The following is an 11,268-nucleotide window of genomic DNA, read 5'->3' as shown; positions in this document are numbered from 1 at the left end:
AAATAGTTTTGAAGACACGATAACATAAAGCTCAAATTCAAGGGTTAATTATTATGTCAGTTAATAAAAATAATTATATTTCTTTTTGGCATAAAATTTCCCATTAACTTTCGGAAATGAATGGTTTCGAAAATTCGAATTTTATAAATTTCGAGATGCGATAACTTGAGAATGAAAAGAGAAAGTTTTGTTCTGAAAACGAAATTAAAATAAAACAGAAATTTTTTTAGCGATATTAGTTATTAGATTTTAAGTAACTTAGAATCTTTTCATTAACACATTCACCCTAAACTATATTTGTGGCTTCCTTGACCTATTTCAGACAATCCATTCAGATTAAATAATTTCATCTAAACAGAAATGTTTTTATAAATTTTCTCCTGTTAATATTATTTCCAGTTTGAACCCGTAGAATGTATTTATTGTACACATTTTACTTTAAAACAATAAAGTACAACTTAATATCTAGTTTGTACGGTTTTTTAATTTGTTAAAAAATTTTTTGTAAAAATAGCTTTGTCATGGAATAATTTTAAGACATTACCCTGGCAACTGATATTTTTCTTTTTTTTTTTAAAAAAAGCATTTTTTCTTTTGTATTTTCACAGCCACAAAAAAAAATATGTAACTATGTATAAGAATACCATCAAGAAAAATTACTGTAAAGTACAAAATAATAAGTAAAGCCGATTTTCGATTTCAAGTAAAAAAAAACGGTATAAAATAAAAATATACACATTCACAGCTCAAATATATAACATCATTTTAATATAACGGTAGCAATAAGTTTTAAGAGAATCAAAATATGAAAGAAGCGAGAGGACGAAAATGAAAACAGAAAAAAAAAATCAAAAGTGGTTAAAAGTGAGAGAAAAGAAAAATTTCCCTTATTTTACTTTTCATTTTTACTTCATTTTATTTATAACAATCTTTCTCACTTTCCTCTCTGTCTCTCTCTATTGGGTATCCCCTCTCCTTTTATTTATATTTATAATAATCAACGAATGTTGAACGGAAAATTGCTAGCTTAAGAAGAAAATGAGACATTGATTTAGAGGATGGTTTCACTGACAAATCGAGTGTTATTTATGTTGTTAAAGAGAAGAAAAAAACAAGAACAATAATAATATTATAAGGATATAAGCACGTATAAGGAAAATAATATAAGGTGCAAAAAAAAAGTAGAAATAAAATTACAAGAAAAAAAAATTTTTTTTTCTTTTAAGATTTTTTTAAGAATTCGGTTTTTTGACTAACGCACACGATGTCTTCTAAATGTACAAAAATATATCAATGATATCTGTGTAACAAGCTTTTTAACAGTAAATGAAAAAATGCCTTCCTTTCCGCTTTAAGAATTTCTTCTCTTTATACACATCAGATGAATTTAACATAATGTATATGTGGTTGTAAAAATGTTTGCGTTTTATTTATTTTTACAGTTTATAAGTGCGGTAGTGTTGTTTTGATTTATTTTGTTTTATTTTTTGTTGAAATTTCTGTTGATGTTGGAAAAAAAACATAATATGTATTTTTACTTTTACAATATTTTTATAATTTTTTTTTATAATATGTAGAAACATACAATGTACTCGATATTACTACATACCAAACTTACCACCGTAAAAATGTAGTGAGGATACATCTAGCAATTTTAGCATTTCATTCAACAAAACTGGAATATGAACCATTATTGAAAAAAATTTAATGAATACCATTAAAATTTTTGACATACTGTTTCAGTTTCATCTGTTTCAGCTTTATTTTTGTAAGAACGAATTGTCGAAAAATTCGAAATATGTAATGTTGTTTTACCGTTCCGTTTTACACGAAATTGAGGTTTTTATGTCCGATTTAGATTTTATTAATAATTTTTTAAGATTTGCACCCGTTACACTGTAGTGTGAAGTTGAACAGTACCATACCTATTATAACAGTTTTAAAAATTTTTGGAAATCAAGTAAATATAAAATTTACTCATCCGGTTCAATATGGAGTTTAAGAAATTATTCCTCATATGGAAACTGTTACGATGGTGTAATATAATGTAACAGTTTATTAGGTGCGTTCCAATTGTGGAATATTGTGTATAACTGAAATGCCGATGCTATCGGTACATAAGCAATAAACACATTTCATAAAATGAACAAATATTTGAGAACTGCAACTGAAAAATATAAATTTCCAATATTATAATTCTGAAAGTCTATATATTTAATTTCTAACTCTGTAAAAATTATTTACAATAACATTCTCTGAATGTTTGTTCGGCCGCCTGCCACTTTTTATTTCTTTTTAAAATTTTTTGTATAAAACACGACCTAAAATATTGCCGATAGAAAAATTTTCTCACCCCTGCTAAACACTTAGTATAAACACTAAAGAATCTTACCGTTATATATAAGGTATTAATATATGTATATTTAGGTATTAAGTGTTATGTGTTATATGAAAACAAGTGAATGAACACACATGAAATGGGTGGCAATAATGGGTGTTCTAAACAGACTATAATTGAGTATAGAATAATACCGTATATATTCGTAGTGAAATAAATAGAAAATAAAAATATTTTTCTGATTACAAACACGTGCACAATATTATGTTATATTTGTTATATACGAGTACAATATGTAAAAAAAAAAAAAAAAAACCACATTTATATAGAGTGTGTAGACATCCTTTTCCTTATTAGAAATCTTACTTACTACTTATTTTAGATTTCAAGTTTATTTGAAGGACTATCATTCTATCTTATGCTTAGATAGATTTTATTTATCATTACAGAAATATTGTATATGTATTATTTATATGTACTAATATGCTCATATATAGAATTTGAACATTTAACAAAAAATAATATATCAAAACATGGTATATAAGGAAATGGTATAGAAAAAAACAACGAAATTGAATACAGTTAGTAGACTAAAGAGTACTCAACTTCCTTTAATGCTAAACGATGTTAAAAATGTAACTTACTTTATTTATTTTCATTTTACTCTTCTCTCTTACTGTTTACGTATTTTACTGATTTTTATTAAATTTTCTAAAAGCATAAAGCAAGTAAGTAAGGAAATAAGTGAAGCATGTATTAAGAAAAGTTAAGAAATAAGAATAGAAAACGAAATTGATATATGAACACTTCAAAATTTTCTAGAATCCAGTATAGAGAGAACTATAATTTTGGAAACGTAGTTGTTATGTATACACATAGGGATGCATGTACATACCTATATAATATTATAATATCTTGCATTTCAAGAGATTGGAATGCCAAATATATATATTAATATTATCATTATTCCCATTAAATTATTTTTAACTAGATATAATTCCAAGGTTTTAAGAAAAATCCTTTTAAAATTTTGCCTAAAAATTTAAGGGGGAAATTATTAGATATAAATTATTATTTTTTAGGATTAGTGCCCGCATTCATTATTTTAAAGAAATATTGAAAAATTTTTTTAAAAATCCGATGATCCGAAATCTTTAATTTAGCTGCTGAATATGCACTAAATATGGAAATGCTCGCATACGCAAAGTCATTGAGGAAAATTTACGTTTTACACGAATTTCAGTTTCTATTATGAAATTTTTGAGAATTTCTATAAAACAGCTACTGCAGTAAAACTAGGTATGTTGTCTAAAGGGTCAAAGCCCATAGACAAGAGCCGGAGGAAATGATATGGCTGTGAGGTGCATCCAAATAAATCTACAGCATGCTAGGGCATCTACTGATGCTCTAGCTCATAGATTTATGAAGGGTCACCTCGATATCGCCCTTATCCAAGAGCCTTACATAGTGAACGATCAGGTTAAGGGCCTAACAAGTGAGCTATTGTATGATGATACAATTGGAGGCAGGCCTAGGGCTTGCATTTTGTTTAGTAAAAGGCTAACGTATCTTCCCATTCCAGATTACTGTTCTAAGGATCAGGTAGTTGCGTTGGCGAAGGTAAAGTCTTTCGGAGCTTGGACAGAGTTCATTGTGTGTTCATCCTACCTTCCGGGAGACTATGCCCACCCAGACGAACAACTGATAGTGGACTTTTGTGGAAGGAGGAACTTCCAGCTGATAATAGGAAGTGAAGCCAATGCCCACCACACCGTCTGGGGAAACAGTAATATAAACAAAATAGGTGAGTGCCTACTTGAATTTATATATAGCAATAAATTAATGGTTATGAATGAGGGTAATAGGCCGACATTCATAAATGCAATTAGGGAAGAGGTCCTTGACATCACCCTTTGCACTGAGTTTATCGGCAGTATGGTTAGTGGATGGCATGTCTCAAATGAGACATCCATGTTCGATCATAGACAGATTAGGTTTCGTATCATGGTCTCCGGGGGCCTGGTAGAAGAAATGTATCGGGTACCCCAATACACAGATTGGTGTCAATTCGAAACGCTCCTCATGCATGGGATTGGATCCATTCCTGCTTCTGTCAGAACGGTGAAGGATATCGAACTGGTCAGCGAGACCCTGACGGCCGTTATTACTAGGGCCTACCATGAGAGCTGCCGCCCTAAGCCGAGGTGGAGCAATAGAAAGTGCCCGTGGTCGAATGAGGGGCTTTCAAGGCTTAGACTAAAGACCAGAAAGCTATTCAATAAGGCCAAGGCGTCGGGTTCGTGGGAAAAATATAAAAACTCACTCACGAAATACAATAAAGAAATTAGGAAAGCGAAGAGAATTTCGTGGAGGACGTTCTGCAACGGCATTAATGAACTCTCCAGCGGTGCGCGTCTTCACAGGGTGTTTTCCAAAAAGTATGCCAGCTAGCAGGTTGGGCCTAATAGAACGGCCTGATGGCTCCATGACTGTGAACGGAAAGCAGACGTTGGAGCTTATGGCATCAACACACTTTCCTGACTCGGAAATTCTTCGGAATCACTCACATGAAAGGAATGTGAGTGATTCTTTTTTATTGAAAGGAATGGAAAATGTGATTGATAGATTTATACGGGACGACGCAATGGGAAGCCATCCCTTGCATGAGTCTCAGCCCTTGCATCTGTTTCCCGATCGATGGGCGTAGGATCGGGGTGGCTCGGGTTCGAGCGTGTGGTATGCGGACGGGTGAAAGACGGAGTAGGGTGTGGGTTCGGGTGTTTGCGGTGACTGCCCGGACACGCGTATATATGCAACCCTTGACCCGTAATACATGCAATAGAGATCTGTCTGAGAATCAATTTAGAAAGGGGGTATAGAAACCGCACCATCTATGTGTTCTCAGACAGCAGCGCTGCACTACTGGCGCTTCGTTCAGCTCTGGTTACATCCAAGCTGGTCTGGGACTGCCTTGCTGCACTTATGGAATTGGCATCGGAGAACAGAGTCACGCTCATTTGGGTGCCAGCGGACTCACCGTAGAGTTGCTGGGGATGGGCAGGAGCCAGGCTCGCACTATTGCGAATTTCTTCACGGGGCACTGCCCAGTGAAGTATCACTTGCATAGGCTGGGGAAGTCGGGCTCCCCCTTGTTTAGATTTTGTGGGGGCGGTGATAAGGCTGCCGTGCACGTTCTCTGCGACTGTCCGGCACTGGCTGTTCGGCGCCGCAATTGTCTTGGACATGGGTCCCTAAGTGTTAGGGAACTTTTGTCCAACTCCCTTAGGTATATTTCCGGCTTTGTGGTTGGGACGGAGATATTATAGGTGGGAGCGTAGGGAGGCTACAATAAGTCAAGAATGGTTGCGGTGGCTTGGGGGTTACTCCTGTCCCACTCGGTTCCCTTGAAATCTACAATTTACAAAACTAAGTATGAAAAAAATATTACATTATATATGATGATTTATTTTCAATTTCCGAACGTATTTCAACCAGAAATTATATTATATGGAAAATTTTTCAAATCCCCAAGTGAATTTTTGGACAAATCATGACAGGTATGGGATTTTTAAGAGTGTTTTTAAATTAATTTCCGTTTGATTTCAGATGACTTGTGAAGGTGATTCACATAACTATGGACTTTTAAAATATTTTTGGGCCAATGAAAAGAAAAGACCTTTTTAAATGTTAATTTTTTTTTTCAAATTTTTTAAATATTTTTAATTTTTTTAAAAAAAGTTTTCTTCAAATCAATTTTGTGTTACGAGTTCTTCATTCCCGTTTGAAAACAAATATGGAATGACAATTTTTTAATTAAAAAATTTTCTAAAACATTCATAATATTATAAAATTTTCCGGAATTTAGTGAAATATTTATTGTAACTAATTTCATATTTAAAAGATATTCAGCTATGGGTTGAGTACAAAAAAAACATTACTCTAATTATTAATTTATTTACCGGGATATTAATAGCTGTAATCTACATTTAAATCAAAAAAAAAAAATTTGTGTTGAAAATTTTTTTAAAAAAATTTGAAATATTTTCATGCGTTTCATATATTTTCAAATTCATTCTTTATACATATTATACATACATAGATTTTATTAACAGGGATTTTAAAATTTTCTAATAATCACAATGGAATTTCAAAGATAATAATTTTAAAAATTTTGCATAACAAAGAAAATTTTTCATTAGTTTCGGTTTTTGTAATGTGAAAAATATATGCAAAATTTTCAATTCGCATATTTTCCTTCCTACATATATTTCACCTACATATATATATCCCTATACTATATAGGAAATTAATGTTAAAAAAATATTGGTGTGTTCCATATATAACCGAGCGCAATCTGTACGAGTACTGTGAATAATAATTGGAATTTTCAACTTATTTAACATACAAGAACTCTAACATAAGAGAACTCAAATACCTAAATATTTTAAATTTTATGAAATTCTATAAAATGTGAGCCAAAATTTTAAATCAGGTCCTCGCGGCCGAGAATTTTGCGTTTAAGTTCGTTTCGTCTAAGTTGTTCTATTGCATGACAAAATTTTTTTATAATAATATGGTTCGGAGTCTCTAATAAATATCCCGTTGTTACAACTTGATTTGTAATTTTTGAGACCTGGAATAGTACATCAAAAGCTGATCAATACCTAATACGGCCAACTGATATATTAATTTTTATTAAACAGAGATGTGAACAATTTGAATTGTTTTAGTTGAAGCAAAGAGAAAAACAGTTTAATTGTTAAGATTTTGTGCTATAAAGAAATGCAATTCTGTTGGAAACACAACAGATGAAATATTTTGCAATCACAATACCTCACTTATCTTAAACAGTGCAGCAGATAAAAAATTAGATATTTGCATATTATGCACATAAACGAAATTCTATTATCATAATTTCATGGAATACCTTTGAAGAATTAAGTATGAATTAATAAAAATATTCTTTTATAATGTTTAACAAAATTTTTTTTGAATGCCATAGCTATCCTTTCCTATTTTTTTGTTCAATATTATTACAATAGAATTTTTTCTTTTAAATGAGGCAGGATAAAAAATTATACTTTTTCAAAAAAAAATTTTGAATATTTCAGATATTATCGTGTAGTACCATGAGTGAACTGCTTAGGGTACCATTGCGAAATTTAAGCTCGTAAGATTATAAAATTGAAGATGACGTGATATCATAAATTTATATTTTAATAAACTGCCGATAATTAACGTCATGAATGACGATATTATTTGGGTAAACCGAGATTTAAGACCAGGTTGGGCTGAGACCTAATAATTTTTTCAACAATTTAATGCAAAAGGCACTCTACAGGTAGAAAACGACAACCTTCAACAAAAAATAGCCGGCTTCCATTTTAAAATATTAAAGAGGTCGTACGATTTTTGTATCATCTATTAAATTCTTTATGACTTTTAAATTGATTTCCATTTAATATTGAAGTATATTTGAGCAGCACTCGTTTTAACACCACCAACAATAAACAGTTTGCGCTAGACTTAAAAAGGAATATTTTAGATACCAAGAACGTTAACACTATATTTTCCAATAATAATTTTTATTTAAAATACTGACATTATGAATAAAATTATTGTCATATTGCCCACAACAGAATATTTTAAGCAAAATTTAGTACGCTTTGACTTACTATACCCACACAATCTTATATTACAAAGTGAAGATAAGTGAAAGTATAACAGGCATTTAATACTTTATTTAAAATGTTCCTTAATCTAGATGTGTTTAAAGTGAAGTTTACAAATTGGAACAATAATAATAATAATGTGTAAAGACGAAAAGCTTTGGATTTATTTCTCCATTTTCAATTCACATTCAGTTTTCTTTTGAATCAAAGATTTAATTTTGCAGTATTTTTTTTTTAAAGAAAATTTTAAGTCAATGGGAAAAACTCATTTCCTATTGAACTGTTACTAAAGTGCAATCCGAACATAAATCGTACATAACCCAAATTAAATATTAAAAACGCAATCAATAAATTCCTTGAACTAGTTTTTTGCACTTCTCTTCTCTTAAAGAAGAAAAATAATATGGAGAAAAAACGAGGAAAATAACAACAAAAATGTATTGAAAATATCTTCAATATATTTTTATCCTTTTAATAATAATATATATAAGTAGGTATGTTTGAGTATAGTGATGCATGGTGGTATTTTCCTACGTTTAAGTAATTTAAACGGTTTATGAATATAAAAATAAATTTATTTTTATATATAAAATATATAGGATTTTAAAAAATGCAATTTTTAATCGTTCACCTGCACACTTACCTACAATGTGAATGGGAAAATAACAAAGCTGAAAGGAAATACGTTTTTTCAGCCACTGAAACATGAACGCGAATACACGTATGCAATCCATATGCGTATACATAATAATAAAAACATTTACACGTGGTATATGGTCGGGTACTCAAAGATTAATGTGGTTCCATCAAAAATAACTGTAAAAATTAAAAAACAAGATAAAAGGGTGTAATTTTTATTCGAAAATTATTTCAAATTTTCATTTTAAAAATTTTACAAAGTAGTTACGAGTACTATAAATTTGTTTAAGACTAAAAACAGGACGAAGTGCAACAGAAATCCATTTTGTGATAAATTCATTGCAAAATCAAAGAAGTTGTAAAATTATTTAATACGTACTTTAGATCAATGTATCTTAACATAAAAATGGTATAGGTATTCGCAGCTTTTCATTTTATGGAAGCATTGCCATCTATATACATTGCATACCCTTAAGAGAAACAAAATTAGAAATTTGATCAAAACTAACGTTGCATGGAGAGCCAATCCTCTGTTTTTCGAGTTTAGTCAATATGAAATGTTGACATAATAATTCAATCCAGGATTAAGTATTTCCAATTTTTATGAAAGAAAAACAAAGGCCTTGCAACACTTCTTTTGTTATAAAGGAAATAAAAACAATTTTTGCTTCAATTTGTTTCCAAAAATTAAGACTGCAAGGTGCAAAATAATCAAGGCTGTAAAACGGTACTATGAATATGTAAGAATAGGGGTAAGTTAAATAGTGTGAGAGGGGAGGTGGCACCCTCAACACTGCCACCCTGCACTATACTCCAAAATCCATCCAAGTCTCTCGGCAAACATCAGTAAATCATTCAACAGCATCCCTGAAAGTCTCTACAATCCATCAAACCAATATCCTCCCAAAAAGCATCAGTGCGGGCCACATGGTGTATGTCTTCCACTAACCCGATGTCTAAGCTTTCCCGGCAATCTTTTCTAATAAATAGTGTCTCGGCAAAATAATAATCGCTATACTGAGATCTCCTATGCGATCCCTTGTTGTTGAACCATTCCAGTTCGTCGAGTTTTTCTTTTCCTTTTACCGAACATCGGTCATTGGAAACAAATAATCAGTCCTCAAATTTCCGACATCCAATCCGTACTCTTTCGAAATTCTATTTCGGGTATAACTCCTGTTCCTAAGAAAACTGATTCATCCACCGTTTTCGTGACGAAATATCACCCTGCGGGGTACTCCTATTTTTACCCTTACATAATAAGTAGAAGTCATATTGTCAAAGGCAATTGATTTTGATACATAAAATATGTATGCACACCAAAATCCTAGCCTCCACTACACTGATAATTGCGGCAAATTGAATTTCTACAGAATTAACATTTTCTTTTATTTGTGGTTTTATTTCATTCAAGATATTGCAAAATTTAATTTATCATTTTTCCTTTAAAAAGAAAAATCCTTCCACTGTTTTCTGGACGATAAAGAAATATTCTCTATATAATGTATAGGAACAATATAGCAATAATTAAAAAAATTTTTAATTTTGAAAATTTCAACTTTCAATATTTTAACTTTAAAAATCAATTAAACGAATGACTAAATTTCTAAGGAAATTAAAAATAAATAAAAGAAAAAAAATTCAAAACCCTTTAAATATGCTACTTTACCAATAATTATTATAGTGAAGCATGTATAAGCAACAAAGAAAAAAAAAATCATTTTTATCGAATTGAAATTACGAAAGTATTGCAATAAAAGCATTTTTCATTTTCATTATTGTTATTGGAGAAATTTTTTTTTTCCTTTAAGAGAAACGCGAATGCAATCATTGTAAAACGTTCTTCCTTTTTATATCAGCGAATTTTTTTTAACTCTTTTTTTTTCTTGTATTTTTGTGTGTGTTTTTTTTTCTCTAATTCCAAGATTTTTATTTGAAAATTTTACATGTTATTTTCCTCTTTTATCTTGTATAATTCTTAAACAATTTTCATTCTCCTCCATTTCAATCAAAAGAAGTAAAAAAAAGAGAAAACTTTTCTAAACAATAAAAATTTACAAAAAAAAAAAAATGAGAGAAAAAACAAAACGGGAGATCCTTTTATTTCAAAGCAATAAAAATTGTTTTTATTTTCGTGAGTAACTGTCTTATAGCATTATCCTTAGGACAAACATAAAAATGAAGAAAATCAAAATAAAACATACCTCATTCCTATGATAACGTACTACAGCTTTTGGCACTATTCTAACCCAGTTTTTCTCCATCTAATATTTTTTTACTCCTTGTACATTATTATTATGTGTTTTTTTTTTTTTGTTGATAAGAAATGAAAAACAAAAAATACAATTTAGAATAACATGCATAACATTCACATATACAAAAAAATATTATATCGTTGTTATATTTAAATTTTAACATTCTTTGCTTTCTTTTTTTGAAATAATAATATGTAAGCTGCCATAATAATTGCATATATGTTGGGTATCTCCTGTATTTTCTTTTATATTATGTACCTTATATTATTTTCTATATATTATTTGATATTGGATAAGAAAAGCGACACCATCACTACCACCACATTATTTTCATGTAGGTACACAAGATAATATGAAAATGTCA

This window comes from Condylostylus longicornis, unplaced genomic scaffold (genome assembly GCF_029603195.1).
Source record: "Condylostylus longicornis isolate FDR11 unplaced genomic scaffold, ASM2960319v2 ptg000031l, whole genome shotgun sequence".
NCBI classification, from domain to species: Eukaryota; Metazoa; Arthropoda; class Insecta; order Diptera; family Dolichopodidae; genus Condylostylus; species Condylostylus longicornis.
This window is presented reverse-complemented; position numbering follows the sequence as displayed.